This window comes from Neoarius graeffei, chromosome 16 (genome assembly GCF_027579695.1).
Source record: "Neoarius graeffei isolate fNeoGra1 chromosome 16, fNeoGra1.pri, whole genome shotgun sequence".
Lineage (NCBI taxonomy): Eukaryota > Metazoa > Chordata > Actinopteri > Siluriformes > Ariidae > Neoarius > Neoarius graeffei.
In genome coordinates this window covers 13,658,100-13,683,500 of record NC_083584.1, presented here as the reverse complement: position 1 = coordinate 13,683,500, position 25,401 = coordinate 13,658,100, and the positions used below count along the sequence as shown (strand labels likewise).

Here is a 25,401-nt window from a genome sequence, read left to right as displayed (position 1 = left end):
ATATTTAGGATGGCTATTGTTTTGCTGTTTTGTGGATTTTAGCATACATTTCTGTGGCTTGTGGCAATAATATAGAATTGTACATGATCAAAGTTGATTTTAGCTTGGGTTTTACATTATAAGAAAGACTGACATATTAAGGCGACGGGAACAATTCTTGTGACAAATTGGTTCAACTTATTCACATCTGTAAAATACAGGCCTAGGTGATATCTCTGGGAGTGGTTTTGATGTATTACATGTTGCTTTATTTTTGCATGGTGAGGTTGACATTTACATGGAATTGCCCACCTCTGACTACTGTTAAAACAATTACCAGCAGCTTTCTGCACCAACGGAAGGCCTGCTATCTGTAACTACGGGCTATTTTAGTGCTCATGCCAAATTATGATGCAAAAAAAAAAAGAGGCAAGAAAGTGCAAACTGCAGGCTGTTGAGGAAAACCCCACGTCTTCTGTGACAAGTGCAAGGTGCACTTCTGCTTTGTGTCACAGAGAAACTGTTACAAAAATGCCCACACAAAATGAGCCTATAGGCCTAAAGATTTGTGAGCCTCTGAAGGTTTTTGTCTGCTTGTTGGTTATGTTAATTCGTTTTGAATTTTAAACTGTCCATATCAAGCCCATATGATAACGTACGTGATGTCAAAAAATGATACGAGTCAAGCTCAAACGGAAACTTTCTTACAAAGCGCACTGTGAATACCTCCATGTCCACACCGACCATGTCAGAAATGCACCAAGGTATTTGATAGCAAACAATAAGTGGTATGATGTCACTTCGAATGATGAATGGTTAAACCCTCTGGATAGCAATGATGCACATGAAGTTGATAATGACGAACAGGAAACGGTTGATAACAGTGATGAAAATGCTCAAGAACAACAAGCAGAGGAAGATTTGACCTACATAAAAGACCAGCCTGGGCTTGTGTCAGACACCTCATTACAACCTGTTGATGTCGGTTCAGAAATTATTGATCAAAATTTTCAGCACATACTGAACATGGCACCTGGTGAAGGCAACAGTCCAGTTAGATTGCTGTCTGATAAAACCAAGGAGGCAAAATGTTTTCCTGTCCTATAACCTTTGGGTGGGCCTACATTCCATGATGAAAGAGAGTCAAAAATAACATTGTCACGATACCTGAATACACGCATTCTGAATGCTGATGGACGTTTTGCATGCAACACATTTCATTTTCTATGCACAATACATGTCAGAGGTACATCAAGTTGTGTCTAGTGTATCAGTGTCGTTACGCAAAGGAGATTCCTCGCAAGATGCATCACCAGGCATGTTATTAAACTGACTCACTCAATCAAATGTTGCGGAATGATTAAGGATACAAGTTTCTGCGTGGTATTCGTGGCACACCTCCATACTGGATATCTGTGCAGAAAGATTTATTTGCCATGATAAGACAACTCTCCATACCCACATTCTTTGCATCGTTTAGTTCTGCCGATTTGAGGTGGCCCGAGATGTTGAACTCAATTCAAAGACTGGAAGGAAAGCAAACACCTGTTGATGATCTCGACTGGTCAGATAAATGTGGGCTCATACGCAGAAACCCTGTTACAGCAGCACGAATATTTGATCACCGTTGGCATTCATTTCTTCGAGATGTAATTTTGTCACCAGCTGCACCTACAGGGAAGATGAAGGACTACTTCTATCGTGTCGAATTTCAACAACGTGGTTCTCTTCACATCCACTGCCTTTTCTGGGTTGAAAATGCTCCAAAGGTTGACAGAGACAGTGATGCTCAAGTGGCTGATTTCATTGACCGATACATCACATGTCAACTTCCACCGGAAACCGATAAAGCTTTTTGAGACCGTGAACAGCGTTCAAAAGCACAGCACGAGACATTCCAAAACTTGCCGTAAGAAAAACACCGTGTGCAGGTTCCATTTCCCATTACCACCATCAAACCGTACTTTCATCACAAGAGAAAATTCAGATGAGTCGAATAACAGTGATGAAACTAAACGTGCCACTGCAGTCATGAAGGAAGTGAGATCTGCATTAACTAGACCTCATTTTAATTTCAAGACAACTGATGCCTTCTTTGAATCTCTGGGGATAGATCAAAGTGTATTTGAACATTCATACAGTATATGTTCCACAAAGAAAAGCACTGTCCTAATGCGAAGTCCTGCAGACATTTGGGTGAACCAGTACAATGAAGACTTACTTCGTGCTTGGCAAGGCAATATGGACATTCAATATGTCACAGATGCATATTCTGTTGTTGTGTATATACTGTCCTACATCAGAAAGGCAGAGCAGGAAATGGGTCTGTTGTTACAACGTGCTCAAAATGAGGCAATGAATGGCAATCTGGATGCAAAAGCAGCGTTCAAGCAGCTCGGAAGTGTGTACCTACAAAACAGGGAGGTCTCAGCTCAAGAGGCAGTCTATCGCTTAACACATATGCACTTGAAAGAATGCTCCAGTGATGTACAGTTCATTCCCGTTGGCGAAAATCCTCCAAGAATGAGTTTACCTTTGCACGTGCTCCAAGCTAAAGCTCAGCAACAGTGTGAAGACAGTACCAGCATTAGAATGACCAATATCATTGAGATATATAAGAACAGACCTCAATTGGAAGAGTTTAAAGACTTGTGCTTGGCCAGTTTTTGTCCCGAATACAGAGTTCTTTCAAAGTCTCAGGCTCCAACAGAACGAGATACACACGACAGAGCTCACCAATAACTGCGGCTTTGTGAAACGGAGGACTCGAATGCAGCCTGCTGTAGTGTGGTATCCCAGATTTTCTCCCACAAGAGACCCAGAAAAATACTTCCATTCTTTACTGCAGCTGTTCTTGCCTCACTATGAAGTCTGCCATCTCAAACCTCCCCCATATGAAATATATGAACATTTCTACAAGGACGGAGCAGTTGGATGTGGTGGCAAAGTTCAAACAGTGAAGTCGATTGTGGATTACAACAGAGCTCTATTTGAAAAAGAGAGTGATAAGATTGACAGAGCTAAGCAGTTGCACGAAACCAACCCAGACTTACAATGTGCCTGGTCCAGAATTGCTCCACAAGCAGAGGAAGAGCATCTTTGTTGTTTGGAGCTGAGGAAAGACAAAGTTGTAGATGAGGAAGATGACGTTGCAGAACTCATCCCTGACCTGACAGCCAACCCACAAACTGCATGCTCGTTGAAGACTAATCATGTGACTATGCCCAGACAAGATGCATTGGATTTATTACCGTCATTGAACGAGGAGCAGTCTGCTATGCCGTTCGCCAGTGGTGTTTGCAGAAACTTTTTGGACAGAATCCTGAACCGTTGCGATTATTCATTATTGGTGGAGCAGGAACAGGCAAAAGCCATCTAATTAAAGCAATTCATTATGAATCTACAAGGCTGTTGTCACAGATTGCTGAAAATCCGGAGGATCTCACTGTGCTTCTAACTGCACCCACAGGCGTAGCTGCATATAACATCGGCGCTGCAACAATTCACCACACATTCTCAATAGGTGCAAATGTCCGACTGCCCTATCAACCTCTGAGCGATGAGAAAGTCAATTCTTTACAAAGTAAAATGGGGAGCTTGCAAGTGCTGATTGTAGATGAAGCCTCTATGGTTGACCACCGCCTTTTGGCCAACATTCATGGTAGGTTACGTCAAATCAAACAAACTGGTGATTATTCTCTCAACAGTGTTCTTGTCATATGGGCATTTGGTGCTCTCACTGTTCTTTTCATACGTGTGTATGATGCTCTTACTGTTCAATAAAGTGACGTTTTTGTTCTGAATTTGGTCTTTTATTCTAGCAGGTGTACTGCATGGTTTAACCACTGACAAATGCAATAGCTCATAAAAAAGTAGGCTAATTCACCTTCAGTCTTTGACACTGGGAAAATTTAACTTTGAATTTGAACTGGTGTGAACAATTAAATTTTGGCATGGGTTGAATCAAATTGTCAAATATTGACAATTTCGTTTGGTAAAATAAAATGACACCTAAGCAGGTAGGCTATGAGTGGACAATTAGAGGTGGTCTTCAGTGAGCCAAAATATTGCAAAGTCCATGTGCAATAAAATGTACAGGTTTCCTCAATGAATGTAGCCTAAATTCTTCAGCTTTCTGCATAAAGAGGTATTCCATATTTCTCCCTTCGTTTGAATATCGTTTAGTGTGCATACCCACATTAGGCTACAGTATAATTGATCAATTGACGGACGAGGGCATATGAAAAACATAAGTCATTGTTCTCCTCTGTTGTGGTTTATCACTCAAATCATTTTACTGACAAAAAAAAAAATGTACACGGGACTAAAGTATCTAAATGTATGCTGTGGGCACAGAGGCGGCTGAACGAAGGACAGCAAGAGCGATGCATCGGTGCAATTCTGTTACTGCGCGCTGAAGAAACCAAGGGCAGCGTAATGATCAAACTTGGCTTTTCTTCTTGTTGTCTGATTGGCTACCAAGCAAAAACAAGAGAGCCAATCACCAACCGAGTAGAAGCAAGAGCGTATTGAGCCACAGTCAATACAACTACTTCAACTTGCACTCGTCACAGCCAGGCAAGATAGTAGCCTATGGAACTAAAACATTGAACAAAACAAGGTTGCAACTGCGAGGGCATTGTAGGCAAAAAAAAAAATTTGTAAAATTAAAAACAGTGAAAGGAAAACGGGCCCAGTCAGACAACCTAAACCCACAATGTCCATGTCTCATCTGCTGTAGACTGATGTGTTCTTGGCTAGCTGAACAGGCGCAGACGTGGCACCGTATGGCCAGTATCCTGTATTATTTCCACTGGGTCAAGTCAATCCGTTAATTAGCCCTAGACAAACAGGTGTCGTATTGCAAAGTCCATGTGCAATAAAATGTACATGTTTCCTCAATGAATGTAGCCTAAATTCTTCAGCTTTCTGCGTGAAAAGGTATATTCCATATTTCTCCCCTCATTTGAATATTTAGTCTTTTTGTCTTTTCTGCACAGAAATAAATGTTATTTTCCAGTTTTCTGTAGTAAAAATATAATTGAAGCTACTTTTTTGTCTTCTATTGATTATGGAGATTTGATCTACTGTATAGGCATGCTTCTATCACTAATCTCAAGGCACTTGATAGTTATCATTCAGCACTTAGATTTATTACTGGAGATGCCTACAACACTCATATGACAAAGTTGGGTGGACTTCTCTTTCTGAAAGAAGGGATATGCATCTATTTGTTTATTTATAAAGGCCCTTACTGGCAAGCTCCCATTGTACATTTCATCTCTTTTAGTTGGGTATTCTAACCCCTACCAAACTCGCAATAGCAATTTTTTGCTGGAGGTACCTTATGCCCGTACTGAGCTGGGCAAAACTGCTTTTAGTTTTTGTGGACCCTCATCATGGAATGCCTTGCAACGAAGTGTTGGTCTTGATACTTGTGTCATTAGAACATTTTAAAAGTCATGCTTAGATGTTTATCACATTCATGTACTTTTTAATTAATAGCTTGTTGTGATGCTGTACATGTTTTATATGTATGTTTTTACTCGACAGCAGTGTAAATGAAGGCTGTGCCCTCAATGATCTTTCGACTTTAAATAAAATAAATAAATAAATAAAATAGTGTGCATACCCACATTAGGCTACAGTATAACTGATCGATTGATGGACAAGGGCATATGAAAAACATAAAAAAAGTCACTGTTCTCCTCTGTTGTGGTTTATCACTCAAATCATTTTACTGACAAAAATGTACACGGGACTAAGTATCTAAATGTACGCGGTGGGCACAGAGGCGGCTGAACGAAGGACAGCAAGAGCGATGCATCGGTGCAATTCGGTTACTGCGCGCTGAAGAAACCAAGGGCAACGTAATGATCAAACTTGGCTTTTCTTCTTGTCTGATTGGCTACCGAGCAAAATAAGAGAGCCAATCACCAACCGAGTAGAAGCAAGAGCGTATTGAGCCACAGTCAATACAACTACTTCAACTTGCACTCGTCACAGCCAGGCAAGATAGTATGGAACTAAATAAACATTGAACAAAACAAGGTTGCAATTGCGAGGGCATTGAAGGCAAAAAAATATTTGTAAAATTAAAAACAGTGAAAGAAAAACAGGCCTGGTCAGACAACCTAAACCCACAATGTCAATGTCTCATCTGCTGTAGACTGATGTGTTCTTGGCTAGCTGAGCAGACGTGGCACTGTGTGGCCAATATCCTGTAATATTTCCACTGGGTCAAATCAATCCGTTAATTAGCTCTAGACAAACAGGTGTTGTATGACAGAGGCTGCTTAAATATGATGACTCTTGTATGAACATTTTTGTAGCAGTAGCAATTAAGCTAACAATGATGTACGTGCGCTGCTTCCTCCTACATAGCTTATCTCCACAAATCTAAACTGACCTTTAAACCAAACGCAAAGAGCATTCTTGTTGCCTAAATATTTGCAACATAACTGTACTTCATTGGAACAGCATTTTCTGTGACACTATTCTTACGGGCTGATTTCCATTCTTGAATTGAAGTTAATGCTGGGCACTTAGTGGACGAGCTGTGAAATATAGCATACACATTTTTAGGTAGCCTAAAGTGAAGGCCATGGGGAGAAACAGGTGGGGACTTGCCTCATATAGCATACACTGCGGTCTTTGATTAATTTGTTTGATTGCCATTTATAACTACTGCACCGTAAAGTTATTGAATGATATTTGTCAGAGACCTCAGCCCAGTACGCTAATGCCTGTGCAGCCTGCCAGGTTGAATGAGGTGTGTGGACACCATTGGAAAGAAGTGTGGTGTGGATATTTATTACAGTAAGTCTGATGGTTTCCTCGTATACGTTGATGACAGCAACAATTTCAGTCAGTCATTGAAATGTCATTTTCATGACAGGCATTCAGCCGAAGACATCTAACATTGGAAAAGCAAATTAATATTGCGCTTCAAAAGGCAGCAATTATCCCAAATCACTCGTAGCATGGACGATTGGCCTACATGCTAAACAGCAACACTTCCAAGATCCATTATAGCGAGCACAGAAGAAGCAATCTAACCGGCAGGTCAGCGAGCACTGTTTGCTTGGCTAGGTAGACGCACAAGCTAGCACAGAAGAAGCAAATCGGCAGGATCGGATTCACAGACGAGCGAGCACAGAAGAAGCAAAATCGGCAGGCCTAGAGCACACGAGAACATAAAGACGACTTTGGCAACGTCCAGCCTGTGCAAGCGTCCCTGCAGCGAGAGCGAGCCTGTCGCCGGCTACCTTCACGCCGTCTCCCCCGTCAAGGTGTCCTGCAACAACCAGTACTTCGATGCCACTCTGCAGACCGGCAGGGAGGAATTCCGGCGCATCGTCTGCTTCTCGCTGGAAAAAAGGGCTGTGTTCGTTCAGGCCAGCGACAACCAGCAGGCGGTGAAGCTCGTGGACTGTCGCAAGGACATCAGTAAGTCATTTCTCCTTCCAGCATCCTCCTTGGGTAAAGCAGCGATGAGTGGTTAAGGTGGAAATCCTGATGTTCTCTTTCCCTCTGTATTCGCAGGTCAAGCTGACGCCGGCAGTTACGACGTGATGGTGTTTCCCAGTAGCCGGGTGGAGGCTGCGGACAACCTGGTCATTCGGGCACCGGGAGCTTCGCTCATCTGAGAAGAGGACCGTGGCTGAGGTCTTGGCCCTGGGTCCTCAGCAACGAGTAAGTGTGGCGCGTTTGGAAATGAAGCATACAATTTAAAAATGTGCTTCTTCATGCGCACCTTGGAATCTGACCCGGCCTTGTTTGTGTTCTGTGTTTGCAGGTGGGCGTGATGGACTTGAAAATTGTGCAGGCGACAGCTAGCCGGGTGGTGCCCGTCAACGGTGTGCCCACGGAGGTGAAGGTCTTCACAGTGTGTGACCCCACCGGCCAGACGTCTGAGTGTGTGGGAGGCCCAGATCATCTCCGTCCGAGAGGGTAAGTCATACCGGTTCGAGGCCCTGTCTACCAGGAAGCAAGGCGATCTGACCGTCATCACAACCACTCCTGCCACGGGGATCCGGGCAATACCAGAGGTCGGCCAGCCGTCGTCCATGACACCACTGTCTGCCAGAGTGGAGCACACCATACGAGGGGAGGTGACGGGCGAGAAGATCGTGGCCAAGCCCTGGTGCCGCAGGTGCCACGCCATGCAGGACAGCCTGGCCCTGAGAAGCACCACTCACCGTGGTGAGCACTGCCAGATTCTTCAACGGACCAACGCCCACACCTTCCAGTACACTGGCGTACTCGTTGTCATGGGCGGCGATGGCGAGGAGCTGTCCGGCACCCTCACAAACTGCCGTCTTCCAGTACGTTCGGGACAATTTCCTCTCTGCTTCAGCACACAATGGCTCTGTCCTGGAGGAGCACGTGTTGGGTCAGGGTGAACTGGAGGTCACCACGAATGGGGAGGGCCTGGTCCAGCGTTTCGTGGTTGCGCGGTCCGCGGAACCCGCTGATCCGCCCGTTGCGCACGCCGAGCAAGGTGGCCAGGAGGACTTTGGTCTGGATGACCTGTTTGGGGGATCCCGAGGACATTGAGGGGTGACGGCCTAACGGTCGTTGGGGCTTGTCAGTTGTGTGCTAATGTTCGAACGCTTGTTCCTTTTATGTTCACGCGGCATTCTATGCTCTTTTCAAATGCATGTTTAATGCTCTTACTGTTCATTTCATATGCACGTTTGATGCTCTTACTGTTCATTTCATATGGGCATTTGGTGCTCTCACTGTTCTTTTCATATGCGTGTTTGATGCTCTTGCTGTTTAATAAAGTGACGTTTTTGTTCTGAATTTGGTCTTTTATTCTAGCAGGTGTACTGCATGGCTTAACCACTGACACATGCAATAGCTCATAAAAAATGTAGGCTAATTCACCTTCGGTCTTTGACATTGGAAAAATTTTAATTTGAACTGGTGTGAACAATTAAATCTTGGCATGGGTTGAATCAAATTATGTCAAATATTGACAATTTCGTTAGGTAAAATAAAACGACACCTCGGCAGGTATGAGTGGACAATTAGGCTAAAAGTGGTCGTCAGTGAGCCAAAATATTGCAAAGTCCACGTGCAATAAAATGTACAGGATTCCTCAATGAATGTAGCCTAAATTCTTCAGCTTTGTGCGTGAAAAGGTGTATTCCATATTTCTCCCTTCGTTTGAATATTGTTTAGTTTGCATACCCGCATTACAGTATAATCGACTGATGGACGAGGGCATATGGAAAACATAGCAAAAGTAATTGTTCTCTTCTGTTGTGTTTTATCACTCAAATCAATTTACTTACAACAAATGTACACTGGGCTAAGTATCTAAATGTACGCTGTGGACACAGGCTGAACGAAGAACAGCAAGAGCGATGCAACAGTGCAAGGGCAACTTCTGTTAATGAGCGCTTAAGATAAAACTAGGCTTTTCTTCTTGTTGTCTGATTGGCTACCAAGCAAACCAAGAGAGCCAATCACCAACCGAGTAGAGGCAAGAGCGTATTGAGCCACAGTCAATACAACTAAATACAAGTTGCACTCGTCACAGCCAGGCAAGACAGTATGGAACTAAATAAACATTGAACAAAACAAGGTTGCAATTGCGAGGGCATTGCATGCAAAAGAATATTTGTAAAATTAAAAATAGTGAAAGAAAAACAGGCCCGGTCAGACAACCTAAACCCATAATGTCCATGTCTCATCTGCTGTAGACTGATGTGTTCTTGCCTAGCCGAACAGGTGCAGACGTGGCACTGTATAGCCAATATCCTTTAATATTTCCACTGGGTCAAGTCAATCCGTTAATTAGCTCTAGACAAACGGGTGTCGTATTGCAAAGTCCATGTGCAATGAAATGTACAGGTTTCCTCAATGAATGTAGCCTAAATTCTTCAGCTTTCTACATGAAAAGGTACTGTATATTCCATATTTCTCCCCTCATTTGAATATTGTTTAGTGTGCATACCCACATTAGGCTACAGTATAATTGATCGATTGATGGACGAGGGCATATGAAAAACATAAGTCAGTGTTCTCTTCTGTTGTGTTTTATCACTCAATCATTTTACTGACAAAAAATGTACACGGGACTAAGTATCTAAATGTACGCTGTGCACACAGGCTGAACGAAGAACAGCAAGAGCGATGCAACGGTGCAAGGGGAACTTCTGTTATTGCGCGCTCAAGAAAGATGTTCGCGACCATGTTCATGTTCGCGCGGCCTTCTATGCTCTCTTCAAATGCATGTTTGACTGTTCATTTCATATGCCTGTCTGATGGTCTTACTGTTCATTTCATATGCGCGTTTGAAGTTCTTACTGTTTTTATATGCATGTTTGATGCTTTTACTGTGTAAAAAAGTGACGTTTTTATTCTGACTGAATTTGGTCTTTTGCATTAAAGCAGCTGCACTGTGAATTACACTGACATAAATGCCGCTTGCTAAATAGTACCTTTTGGTGTTTGACATTGGGAAAGTTAAACTTTGAATCTGAAAGGGTGTGAGCAATCAAATGTTTAATCGATTGAATCAATGAAGTCACTCAAAACACGGGGTAAAATATCTTAGTAGGCTATCTAAACGCATGCAATGAACAGGCTGGAGGTGAATCAAATGAACGACAATTGTAGTGCACCTGCAATTTGTCCTGCAAAACTAGGCTATTCTTGTTGACTGATTGGCTCTTAGATTCTGATCAGTAGCCAATCACTAAGCCAGTAGCAGAGGCAACAAAGTGTGTCGTCGAGCTGCTTTGGAAGAAGCGTCTGATGACATCGAACGGCCATTTTGATTTTCTCATCGTGAAGGGCACAATTTTGTTTCCATCAAATCCCTGAAGTCATTTCCGAGGTATTGACAGTACCATACATGTACAAGCAAGCGAGTAGACATTAAACACAGTTGTGTGTTATTATGAATGATGTTAATGCATGGATGGTTATTTTTTAGTTTTAATCTATACCGATACTATTGCAGCTTGATGTAACACAGCTAGGTTAAGGCTTAGCAAGCTGCAGGGTAGCAGTTAGCCTTCGTGCCCACGGCGTACACTTTACTATCAAATGACTGTTTGGGATTCTAACATGTCGGCAGACAACATTTGAATGATTGTCTGAAATGGTGGCGTGTCGAGTCATTTTTGACTAGGTGTGCGTTTTGCTGACTGAGAATCACAATCTCTCTCTGAGCTAACGTTAGCTTCCCAGATATCAAGAACACGTTGGTCCGACGCGTGCAAAGACTAGCCGGTTTTCTAACCTGTTCGCTTCTTGGAGGGTTCGCGAAGGAGGTCTGTGGACCTTATTATGTAGCAATCCTGCTCACAGATAAACAGACAAACGCCAGTTAACATGGCCACTTCCGAGGATTTTTGGAAATCAAACCGACGTGTAATTTTAACGCGAGCGAATGCGGCAGCATATTTGAGAAGAACAGACAGCAGCGAGGGCGTGTAATTAAAGTCAGTGTTAAATGTTTGAAGTGGCACGGTGCTCTAGTTGGTTTAATATCGGGCATTAGACAGTCATTTAAGGCAGTGATGTGTATTAGAGATTCTTTTCAAAGAACTTGTGCCATCTTCATGATGATCCAGGCCATCGCAGCACAACAAGCGTTGATTGCATGAGCTGTTTATGTCTAATCTACAAAATCAAACTAATGTTTTTTAATTTTGTTAGCTGTAGCAGACCACTGCAGAATGGTTTACTAGATAGTCACACTCAGGGATGAGAATGGAAAATATTTAAAAAGTCTGAAAACACCAGGGCGGGGCCCATGCCCCAAGGGGGCCCAGGCGCTAATGATTTTTGGCCATTTTTTTTACCCCAAAACCATTAATTTTATCAGCAAAAAGTTGCAATGTATTTGGAAATAAATTCCCCTTCTTGGTGGACTCCCAGGTGAAAATGATTAATATGGTACAAGAGACTTGTTTTTAATCAATTCACATTTGATGATTTCAAAAAATCAATGCACCTTTTAATATAAACGAGCTCTACAGTATTATATTTTTGCATTTTTGCTATTCATGTCTTTGAATACTCTAATCCTTTAAAATGAAGTGCAAACCAGAAACAAGTTCTGTCATATAATTCTCTTAAGCTTTCTTCTGATGTTATCATGGTAGCAGGAGGTCTTGCATATTAAGCAGGCAACATTCAACATCACTCATCACTTCCCTTTCAACTGTTGTGTGTACTAACTAGGTTTTATCTGGACAGGATGTTGTGTAATGTAATGCATATACCATATGGTCAATTTGAAGATCGAGATGGTGATTTTGAGTTAAAGAACAGGCATGTACAATGGGCATTACAAATTGGAAAAATTTTTTGAAATCAAAAACTAAGTTCATCTCGGCCTAAAAAAACGTGGGCAGACGCTCCCGCGCGGCACATGCCAGCAAATCCCCCCCCCAATGAAATGAGCAATAAGTAGGAGAGTTATACACGGTATCATACCTAAAATTTTATCAGAAATATAGATATGATACTATGATTCTCCCCAACATGCTACATTAGACAAGCTAACCTCATTTATAAAAAGATACACACTTATACATGACGTGTATTTGATATACATGATGTATATTCATACATTGTTACTTTACGGAAATCTTCAATAAGTTTGGTCTTTTCATGACAGCCTGTTGTTGACCTAAATATAATGCACATGAAATGACACTCCTCACCTCAACATGTCCTTTACAATCATTTAAGCCACCATGGGCAATGCTGAAACCACTGCTGCAAACAGTACATCGCGCGAAACTGTCATTTTCTACCCTTATTAGACAGGGAGATTCTTTTGTGTAATCTGAGGTGAAGTGGGGTTTGTACTTTGGTTTTTTGGGGCGCGCGCGCTCTCTCTCTGCTATGCCGGTCCTGTCGGCTGCACTGACTCAACTAAAAATTTCAGTCCTCGAGAAAAGGGATAAAAGCCCGCCCACACAAAGCTGATTGGCTTATTTTGCTGAGTAACCCAATCAGGATGCTCTTTGTCTGGCATGCGCTACATGAACAGGCACACAGGCAGTGTTGCCACATTGGATGGTTTTAAGTGCATTTTGGCGGGTTTTGAACATATTTTGGGATGGAAAACGTCAGCAATATCTGGCAACACTGCACACAGTCTCTCCCTCGCGCGCGCACATTCTAAGATGCGTGATGCAGACCTTAAATGTTGCACGCGCATGCTCTTGCTCGCTTCTATCAATATGCAGGAGACTCCCGGAAGTTCCGGGAGACTTGGGATGTCTGCGTTATAAGGTGACCACAGATCGTTAATCATACCCCCCCGAAAATTTCTCAACGGATTTACATCAATCTCAAAAACGATCATTTTGGTCTGAAAAAGTCGGAAATCCACCGATCGGCGGAAAATTCTCATCCCTGCACACTGAACTTTCAGTCAAACTGAAATGACCCCCAATTTGTGATGCGTTGACAATAAGATGAAAAGTGAACTTTATGCTGATCTCATTGTAAAATATTTATTGAAGCAGTGCAGAAGTGTATAGCCCATTGTCCAAGTGGCTAACAAATTCAAACCTAAGAAAGTTTAGCCTTAATACAAAGATATAAGCCTGTTCATAATCTGCAATAATGCAGATGACACAGCTTCCTCTTTCATTCATTTCCTTTTTTGTAACTCAGCATCAGAATGGGTTTGACCTTCTCATGTCCATGCTTTATCTGTATCGATTTGGCAACCCAGTACTTTATCCCCTGCCGCAACAAGACAACTTACTGTAATTATATCCTGGTAGATTTAAGGATAGTTAATGGTCACATTATAGTCTTTGAATTTAACATTATAGTCAACTTTTGCAACAACTTGGCTGCCACAACTTCTATGGCTTCCAACTTAGATACACTATGAGATGCATACATTGCTACAGAGAACGCCTGGACCCCGCACCACTTCCAGCGTGTCCTAAAATAGTGCGTCAGAGTTGGAAGCAAGCAAGCACTGCATACTGAATTAGAACCTACAACAGACTACATCATTATAAATATACATGTTTAATCATGAAGGCTAGTATACAGTACAGTTTCATTGTCCATTGTGTGTGTGTGTGTGTGTGTGTGTGTGTGTGTGTGTGAGAGAGAGAGAGAGAGAGAGAGAGAGAGCGAGAGAGAGAGAGATGGACATCACTGCTGAAACTAACAATGCTTGTTTGTCTTTGACAGATTGCGATTTTGCGACTTTTGGAAGGTAAGCATATTATTCTTTCAGCTAGTTTTACACCCTTGCACATTAAACAAATGAAATTCAAAATTCATAGTTCTGAAACAAGTGACATACAGTGAAATGTAACGTATAGCCAAGAATTTCAGTGTATTTTGACGGCATTGTGATCAAGGCTGCAGTCAACTGGGTTCAAGCCTGGGTGGAGTGATTGCCCTCCGCCAGTTTTAATGCACGGCTAGTTTTTAAATTCATGAGATTTTGAATATTTTGTCAGCACCTAGCTGTATTGTTTGCAGGCATGCAAACATCTCACTTTACAACAGAATAGTAGTTTACTGTTGAGTGGCTGGTAAAATTTGGCATTTATTTGTCAATGGCTGGTAAAGTATGCTATTTTGTATACAGTGGTGCTTGAAAGTTTGTGAACCCTTTAGAATTTTCTATATTTCTGCATGAATAGGACCTAAAACATCATCAGATTTTCACAAAAGTCCTTAAAGTAGATAAAAGAGAACCCAGTTAAACAAATGAGACAAAAATATTACACTTGGTCATTTATTTATTAAGGAAAATGATCCAATATCACATATCTGTGAGTGGCAAAAGTATGTGAACCTTTGCTTTCAGTATCTGGTGTGACCCCCTTGTGCAGCAATAACTGCAACTAAACGTTTCCGGTAACTGTTGATCAGTCCTGCACACCGGCTTGGAGGAATTTTAGCCCGTTCCTCCGTACAGAACAGCTTCAACTCTGGGATGTTGGTGGGTTTCCTCACATGAACTGCTCGCTTCAGGTCAATCCACAACATTTCCATTGGATTAAGGTCAGGACTTTGACTTGGCCATTCCAAAACATTAACTTTATTCTTCTTTAACCATTCTTTGGTAGAACGACTTGTGTGCTTAGGGTCGTTGTCTTGCTGCATGAACCACCTTCTCTTGAGATTCAGTTCATGGACAGATGTCCTGACATTTTCCTTTAGAATTTGCTGGTATAATTCAGAATTCATTGTTCCATCAATGATGGCAAGCCATCCTGGCCCAGATGCAGCAAAACAGGCCCAAACCATGATACTACCACCACCATGTTTCACAGATGGGATAAGGTTCTTATGCTGGAATGCAGTGTTTTCCTTTCTCCAAACATAACGCTTCTCATTTAAACCAAAAAGTTCTATTTTGGTCTCATCTGTCCACAAAACATTTTTCCAATAGCCTTCTGGCTTGTCCACGTGATCTTGAGCAAACTGCTGATGAGTAGCAATGTTCTTTTTGGAGAGCAGTGGCTTTCTCCTTGCAACCCTGCCATGCACACCATTTGTTGTTCAGTGTTCTCCTGATGGTGGACTCATGAACATTAGCCAATGTGAGAGAGGCCTTCAGTTGCTTAGAAGTTACCCTGGGGTCCTTTGTGACCTCACCGACTATTACATGCCTTGCTCTTGGAGTGATCTTTGTTGGTCGACCACTCCCGGGGAGGGTAACAATGGGCTTGAATTTCCTCCATTTGTACACAATCTGTCTGACTGTGGATTGGTGGAGTCCAAACTCTTTAGAGATGGTTTTGTAACTTTTTCCAGCCTGATGAGCATCAACAACGCTTTTTTTGAGGTCCTCAGAAATCTCCTTTGTTCGTGCCATGATATGCTTCCACAAACGTGTTGTGAAGATCAGACTTTGATAGATCCCTGTTCTTTATATAAAACAGGGTGCCCACTCACACCTGATCGTCATCCTATTGATTGAAAACACCTGACTATTTTCACCTTCAAATTAACTGCTAATCCAAGAGGTTCACATACTTTTGCCACTCACAGATATGTAATATTGGATCATTTCCCTCAATAAATAAATGAGTAAGTATAATATTTTTGTCTCATTTGTTTAACTGGGTTCTCTTTATCTACTTTTAGGACTTGTGTGAAACTCTGATAATGTTTTTGGTCATATTTATGCAGAAATATAGAAAATTCTAAAGGGTTCACAAACTTTCAAGCACCATTGTAGTTAATTTTCACCCCTGCTGACATGTAATTTTAACTTTAAACGTTGCTGTACTAAATGTTTGAGGTGGCATGGTGGTCCAGTTGGATTAATATTGGATGTTAGACACTCATTTAACATGGTCATGCGTATTGTGGATTATTTTCAAACTTGTGCCGTTTTCATGATCATCCAGGCCATAACACTACGAGCGCCGATTGAATGAGTTTGTGTCCAATATCCAAAATCAAACTGTTTTTTTTTTTTTTAAGTTAGCTGTAGCTGACTGTGGAAGAATTGTTTAATAGATATTGTCGCACAATATGCAACTGACACCCAGTTTGTGATGCACTGACAAGAAGATAGAGAAAAGTTAACTTTATGCTGATCTCAGTGTAAAATATTTCAAGGTGACAGAGAATCGAAATCCATTTTTGAGCAATTCCAGCGTTATGGACGTGACACTTGAACTCAAAATGGCAACAAATGACCCAGTGCATGTTTTATTGTCTCCCAGTATTTAAACAGGTGTTGCATATTTTAAGGCTGTACCATACTGGAGAAGTGATAGAACAAGAACAATTCCCATAGTACATCTAGGGCATGCCAGAAAATGCCAATAAAAGATGCGTTATGGATGTGACAGAAAAAGTATCACTTTTCTTGGGTGACTGTACATTTTTATCAAACTCTGTGAAATTGTAAACCTAATGTCGAAATGGAGATATCCATTTGATAGAGGGGTCCAAGGTGAATATTAAAAAATCTTTGTTTAAAATATTTTGTATTTCATGCAGAGTTTCGGAAGGAAAAGTCAGCGTTATGGATGTGACGAAATTCCGTTATGGATGTGACGCATCTGAAATAGACATGGCATATGTTTAGAAAATCAGCAATTTAACCACTATAACCCTTTGAAAAACTCTCTAAATATCAGCTAAAACTATCAAAGTTCTTAAATAATACTTAGGATGGCTATTGTTTTGCTGTTTTGTGGATTTTAGCATACATTTCTGTGGCTTGTGGCAATAATATAGAATTGTACATGATCAAAGTTGATTTTAGCTTGGGTTTTACATTATAAGAAAGAAAGACTGACATATTAAGGTGAAGGGAACAATTCTTGTGACAAATTGGTTCAACTTATTCACATCTGTAAAATACAGGCCTAGGTGATATCTCTGGGAGTGGTTTTGATGTATTACATGTTGCTTTATTTTTGCATGGTGAGGTTGACATTTACATGGAATTGCCCTTTTGCCTGTCTTTGTTGAACAACAGTAGTCCTCCCGCAGTCAACAGCATACAGAAAGTGCTAAACAATGTGAACATTCTGTGTCATAGAACTTGTACGTTTAAGAATGTCCGCCAGAAAATGAGCCAATGTGAACAAAGAATGAGACTGACGTAAAATCCCTCTCAGTCCCCCCTCCCGCACTGATTTTATTGCCCTCCCCTCGTGAAGGTGCTGTAATTATTGAACTATTATTTAGCTCACTAGTTAGCTGCTAGCTTATTATTAGCCTCTGTCAGGCTCTAGGCTCTGTTCCATGGGTGATGGGGCTTTCAGTGTTGCTGGCCCCAAATTATGGAATGCCCTTCCACTTTCGCTACGTCAATGTTCATCATTATCCACTTTTAAAAAGGATCTAAAAGCCCACCTTTTCCACTTAGCTTATGCAAATGCTTAACTCTTTCCTTCTCTCTCTCTCATATTAGTATAGTCCAATGATTTTATGTAATTTATTTTTCCCATGTTTTAAGTTTTGATTCCAGTATGCCAATGATTTTATGTATTTTATTTTTCCTTTTGATTTTATGTAACTTATATTTCTTTTATTGTTGTGTTTTAATGTTTTCTGTTCAGTGTCCTTGAGTACCGTGAAAGGCGCTTATAAATAAAATGTTATTATTGTCATACAGCATAGTCATTGGCATTAGCTAGCAATAGCAAAGGGTAGCTGCCTTACCTTGGAAAATACTTTGTTCTGAGTAATCCAAACAGTAACAATGTACACTATTAGCTGTGAAATGTTCCCAAATGCATGCAGACTGTGATCCATTAATACCAAACCCATCAGCAACTTCAGAATGACACGTTGGCCAATTTATTGGTAAAAATGCATTGTCTTATTACATTTCTATGTAAAAGAAGAAAAAAAAAGCAGAGCCAAACAATTGAGTGGCAGCAATAGCAACCAATCAGCGTTGCATGCTGTCATACGTGATACTAGTAAGGGTGCCAAAAAGGCTCAAAACGGACGCAAAGAACACATTCAGAAGCTCCCACCCCTACAGCACTGTTAGATAGCGGTTGTTAGGAAGCTTCTGATGCATTACAGACGCAACCAAAATGCTGTTGGCTATATGTCACATCACAGAACAAGGATAAATGCTCGGTTCAACCATTTTCTAATCACCTTTAATGAAGCAGAAGTGTGCAAATTGTAATCAACTAGGTAGCCCATTGTCTAAGTGGCTAGCAAATTGAAACCCAGCCAAGTTTAGCCTTACTATTATGGTGATGATACACGGGGCAATTTTTTGGGCAATGTTACCGAGCAATGTTGCTGGGCAATTGCGTTTTGACTTTTCTATTGAGATTGGGCAACATTGTTTCTTTCTGAATGGTTTTGATAATCTCTGGCAACTTTGAGATAAGCCAATCAGAACGCGAGTATCGAGTCATGTGACCTCCGGTGAGGTTTGGATCAGAAATTTCAAACAAATATGGCGGCCGCAGTGTCAGTGGAGTGAAGAGATGGAGAGACTCCTCATCTGTTTTTACGCCGGTAAGTTATTTTAATATTCTACATGGAGGAATTTACCTCACCAAAGCTCTAAAAAACAGACAGCTTGATTAAATGGTCACAGCAAAAATTAAGACATCGATTTTTTTTTAGCTAACTGTAAACTGCCATTGCTAACTGTTGTTGCCCATTGTTAGTTGCCCTGAAAAAGTTGCCGTGTCTCACCTAGTTGCCCGTTGCCAGCAACATTGCTCGGCAACATTGCCCAAAAAGTTGCCCCGTGTATCATCACCATAAAGATACAAGTCTATTCATAATGTGCAACAATGCAAATGACAGCTTCCTCTTTGTTTGATTGATTTCCTTTTCCATAACTCATGTCCATGTTCTATCTGTATCGATTTGGCAACCAGTACTTTTATCCCTGCTGCAACAAGATAACATACTATAATTATATCCATATACCTTGTACATGTAACGACGTTTAATGGTCACATTATAGGCTTTGCTTAACATTATAGTCAACTTTTGTTTGGCTGCAACATCTTCCATGGCTTCCCACTTAGATACACTATGAGATGCATGCATTGCCACGAAGAACGCCTGGACCCCACACCACTTCCAGCGTGTCCTAAAGTAGTCAGTGCGTCAGAGCTGCAAGCAAGCACTGCATACTGAATTAGAACATACAACAGACTACATTATTATACATATACATGTTTGATAATGAAGGCTAGTGTACATTGCAGGTTTGATTGTCCTTTTGTGTGTGTGTGTGTGTGTGTGTGTGTGTGTGTGTGTGTGTGTGAGAGAGAGAGAGAGAGAGAGAGAGGTAGACATCACTAACATCAAACTAACAATGTCTTTTACAGCTTGCGATTTGGAGTTACTGTAGTAGCCTCCTTTAAAGGTCCTTTAAATCCTCCTTTAAGCTTTATTCTAGAAGACCATGGGACAAAGGAGAACCCACGATGGTCTCAACATGTTTAAATTTTAAAGAAGGAATAATGGAATGGAATGTGTAGCCAAGTATACTTGCCATAATGTGTAAGATTGTGTCAGCTTTTTTTTTTTATAGACATGTTTAATTGATCTGACAAACTTGCTGAAAATGATGTTATACAACAGTTTGTAATGTGATTAGTTACGACTGCTGCTATTACTACTATTAATACAGTTAACAGTACTAATAATGCTGGTAATAATGGGTAGTAACTACTAATAAGACTAATAATTGTGACTAACTTACTAATAATTAACCTTTTAACATCTTTACAGGCGAGCGTCAAGGTAAGTGCGATGGTAAGTGGGGGTCAGTCTGTCGCTGTTAGGGCTAGCCACAGTCAGAGAGACATGAGGTACAGTGAATTCTCTAGGAATCAGTGTATCTGCATGTCCCTGACTTTTCTCGCTTTTGAGAATGAGGGCCGTCACTTTAACACAGCTGCCCTCGATAGAGTGCTGGCACAGGGAGATTCACTCTACTGTACGTAGCAATGAAACAGCTGATCCTGGAGAGAAGATACAATGATGACCATCTTAGCGTTGGGGAAATGCCAAAACAAGTCCTGACAGACAAATATGTACGATGTCCACATGTCCGACATTAAATGTGGACTCGTCAAAGCCAGCAGCAACGGAAACCAGGATCTCGTTTCCCTTGCTGAAGAGCTTCAGTGTCTGTCAGGTCATGTTAGGCATGCGTTTATCATTGTATCTCCAGAGTGTATTGCAGTTTTCCGTGACAAATCATGGAGGTATGGTGTGTGATTCACACGCCAGAAATTTGGCAGGTCTACCACACCACTACGGAACTGCAATCATGAAGACCTTCACCAAAATCAGTGACCTGGCTGAGCACCTGCTCAAACTCTTTGCAGATTGTGGACCTTCCATCACCTGAGTTTGTGCTTGTCTCATTTGAAGCCGTCGGTTCCAGTGAATGTCTTCAGCAATCGTCGGTAGAAAAAGTCTCCAGGACAGCTCTCCCTCCAACAAATGAAAGTATCGTAAAACTAGGTAAAAACCGGCGACAAAAGGCCAGAAGAAAAAGTAGCGGCAAAGAGCAACATGCACCAGTGTGCCACATTGTCAAAAAAAAAGGAAGATCAGTATATGAAAAAAAAGTACGACAACTACCCGGAATTTAGAATGAAAAAAATGGAAGCAAACAAAATAAAATATTCACAAGACAGTAATCATAGGAAACAACGGTTATTGTCTTTCAGACATTATGATTCAAAAGTTCAAAGACAAGAGAGAATTCATTATCCAAAGATATAAGGAAGATCCCGTATTCCAGAGTAGACAAAAAAATTACAGTAAAGACAAGTATAAGGCGGATCCTGCTTTTCAGAGTAGACAGAAAATGTATATGATGACCAAGTACATATCCAACCAGAGCTTTAGGCAAAAGAAAAAGGAGCATTTCAATGCTAGGTACCACAGTGATCCTGAGTTTAGGTTACGCTGTATCCAACGCTGTAGGCAGCGCAGAGTAACCAAACTGTCCACAGATGCTACTTTTTGCATCTTTAACAAGATGCAGAGAGCATTAAGGATCAAAAGAAAATATAGGAAGCTAGTGCCCCACAACCCCCGCCATTCGCAGGCCGTGATTAACCCTGTGATGGAAGCCGCCATCACAGCCTTTCGCAAGACAATTCGTCGTGGACCAACATGTTTGTATGGTGTGTAACAGAGCAATGTTTCCTAATCAGGTTAAATTATGCAACAGGGGAAACTACACCCAAAAACCCAGAGTGGCAGCAGCCTGCTTAACAGGCAAGTATGTCCATTTTTGTGACAACGACTGCTCTGAACATTGCTCTGTTACACAAGAGCGACTGCAGGAGTGGATCTGTCACACGTGACACAGCCACTTGAAGACAGGACGCATGCCACCAATAGCCACTGTGAACCAACTGGAGTTGGCACTGATCCCCCCCCAGAGTTGGCTACGCTCAATGTGCTCGAGAGGCAGCTTATTGCAAAAGTACTGCCTTTTGCCAAGGTTATCGCTCTGCTGAAAGGACAGCAAAAAGCAGTCCACGGAGCTGTTGTGTGTGTGTTCCATCAGAGATGGAAGCAACAGTCAGTCTCCCAAGACCCAGATCGGAAGCGCAGCTACTTCAGGTTAAATTAAAAGAGGCGCATTAACTATAAGGGCTACCAGCATTTCTATACTGTTAATATAAAAAATGTTTTAGCTGGCCTGGCTACACTTAAAAAGATGCATTCTGAGTATCAGGATGTATCCATTAATGATAGTGCTACTTTTGATGAGTCAGTCGATAAAGACGACTCACAGCACAATGTTGCTGATGCTGCACAGCCAGAGTAGCATCAGGGAGACATTGAGGCGGACATAAACCTCGAGGAGGTTTTTAGTAGTCAGAACAACCCGGACCCTGATAGACGTCAGCAGCCCAAGGAAGCTGACGAAGAGAAGGAGGAGCTTAGACCTGGCCTGACTCTGGACACGTGTATGCAGCCACCTGATATTGCACATGAAATTCTTTCGTATGGTGATGGAATATTTAGCATTGCCCCCGCCCAGGGCAACAAACCAGTAGGGTTCTTCACCAGACAAAAACTAGAAGCCATGGCTTTTCCTGTGCAATTCCCGACAGGAGAGAACACACTGGATGAACCCAGAACCTTCTCACTCTCGCCTAGTATGTATTTTAATTGCAGGCTGTTTGCTGCTGATACACGTTTTGCTAGCGACCAAAGTTATCTTTTCTTTGCACAGTTTGTCACAGAAACACACCTGGCGACAAACAGTATGTCTATTCAAATGTGCAAAGGGAAGTCCAGAGCTCAAGATGGCCGTCGTATTAACATCATGCTCCTGGACCGAGACGAGGTGCAACGGTTCATTATGAGCCAAGATGCAACTCGATTTATGCAACCTCTTAGAGGCACCCTGGCTTATTGGGGGTGGGGGGGTGGGGTGGGGGGTGGGTGTAAAAAAAAAAAACCAGCTCAAAGATGTCCATGCCATGGTCCGACAAATAGGCAAACCCACATTTTTTGTAATGTTCTCCACTGCTGAGATGAGATGGCCTGAGGTCATTAAAGCTCAGCAGGGAGAACTAGGGGACTTTTCAGAGCTCGACTGGAAAGCAAAATGCGACATTCTGCGGAGCAACCCTGGAACAGTAATGCGCATGTTTGCAGAGAGTCGATGCTCTGATGACCAACCTTATCCTCTCACCAGCACAGCCCATTGGTGAAGTAGAGGATTACTTTTATAGGGTTGAGTTCCAAGCTAGACCAAGTCCCCATATACACGTGCTAATTTGGATTAAAAATGCACCCAAATTTGAAGAGGACTTCGACCTCGACATATCGGCATTTATAGATCGGTACATCTCATGTAAGATGCCTGACCCCGAGCCAGACCTGGAGCTCCACAGAATTGTCTCAGAGGTTCAGGTGCACAGTAGGAAACATTCCAAGTCCTGCAAAAAAGGCAATGTTGCCTGTAGATTTGGCTTCCCTAAACTGCCCATGGATGAAGCTTACGTCTGAAGAGGTGCTCCCGGTCCGTTGTGTACCTTCAGACCGATGAGGAGGGTCTGAAGATGAGTCACCCTATTGGCAGAGTCAAACAAATGGAACCGGGTTCAGAGGAGGTGTGGATGTCAGGCCTACCTGAAAAAGACGTCAACAGACCTCTCGATCGAGAGTTTGCACGTGTATGGCCGAGTTTGCATAAGAGTACAGGGTGCTGTACGGACAGCAAAGTGCCATCCCCCTCTTAAATGACATGGGCTTTATTCAGAAAAGGACTGCTGGAAAACCAGCAATTATTAGATTTCCTCGCTTCTCAGAGAAGAAAACACCTGAGAAGTTCTATAGAAGACTGCTCAAACCACACAGATCTGATGACGACCTGAGAGATGAAGCACACCCGACCTATGAGCAGTTTTATAAGTGTGGCCAAAAGGCGGGTACGAGTGTCCAAGACGTTGTAACCTGCAACAAAAAAAAAAAAAAGTTACGAAGGTCAAGGTAGAAAGATCGACGAAGCGTTAGAACAGTATCAGGTGCACGGCCCTATAGTTAATGAGTGGAACTCTTTTGCGCCTGAAGTAGAAGCAGAACGGTTAGAGTGTCTTGCAGAGCGAGAACCTGACGAGCACGAGGACCAAGAAGTTCCTGAATTTGAAGTCAAGAAAGATGGGAGGAGCTCCAAGCCTAGAATAGAAGCACCGGAGTCGAGTCCAGACTTCGTGAGAAAAATGTATCCAAGTCTGAACGAAATGCAGGCTTCTATCTTCTACAGCATACGTCAGTGGTGCTTTTGAACTTGTGTGAGGTCGCGATGTAGAGCCATTTTATTACTTTTTGACAGTGGGAGCTGGCTGTGGTAAATTGCACGTAATCAAGTGCGTTTACCAGGAGGCAACAAGGATTCTGCGTGAGCTCCCCAGATTCCAGGACCAAGCAGACATGTCCCAGCCTGCAGTGCTGCTGACTGCCTTCACTGGCACAGCAGCCTTCAACATCTCTGGCACTACGTTGCACTCCATCCTCAAACTCCCAAGATCCTTGAAGTCACCATATCAAGGTCTTGGAAATGCCCTTGATGAGGTCAGAGCGACGCTGTCCAACGCAGAGATTCATAATTGAGATCTCCATGGTTTCCAAAGAGCTGTTTGCTTACGTCAACTGGCGTTCTCAACAGATCAGAGGAAACAGGAAGCCGTTCGGAGGAACTGCCGTCCTTGCTGTAGGTGACTTATCAGTTGCCGCCTCTCGGTAGAGCCAAGCCAGTGTGGGTATGAGGACACCGAGTTTGATCTCTGGAAGGATCACTTCAAAATGGTCATCCTTACAGAGATCATGCAACAGAAGGACGATCGAGCTTTTGCTGAACTCCTGAACCGCCTTAGAGTGAAGCAAAAGCTTGATCCTTTGAGCGATGAAGATAGAGGGTTGCTCACACAGGCAGTGGCTGATATCAAGGATTGTCCAGTAGATAGGCTACATATATGCTACCAACAAAGAAGTTGACCGTCACAACTCTGACACTGTAGCCTCCCTCCACGAGGATACTATCGCCATTACAGCTCAGGATTACAGGAAAATGCCTACAACTGGCTGCATGACGATGGTGTTTGACATTAAAGGTAACAAGCGAGACTTGCCTGACGAAATTGTTAATGGAACATTTGGAACCATCTCGCACATTGTAATGATGGAGAGCGAGCCAAAATTTGTAAAGTTGATTGGACTCCAACTGGACAATCCCACAGCAGGACAGAGATTCCGCAAAAAGATCTTGGGTCCCTCAGATAATCTGGCCTATATTGAAAGATCTGAGGAGAACCTGAGCAACAAAAAAGGGGTTGTTCGTCGCCAGTTCCCCATGAAGTTGGCCTTTGCGTGTACGACCCACAAAGTACAAGGCATGACAACGGCGTCAGCGGTTGTGTGCCTGAAACGTGTCTTTGAACCAGCCATGGCTTATGTAGCTCTCAGCCA

General features: G+C 42.3%; 1 pseudogene; it reads left to right on the top strand.

The window, feature by feature from the left end:
• Positions 1–651: 651 nt before the first annotated feature.
• LOC132900200 (uncharacterized) lies at positions 652–25,342 on the top strand (annotated as a pseudogene).
• The last annotated feature ends 59 nt before the right edge of the window (positions 25,343–25,401 follow it).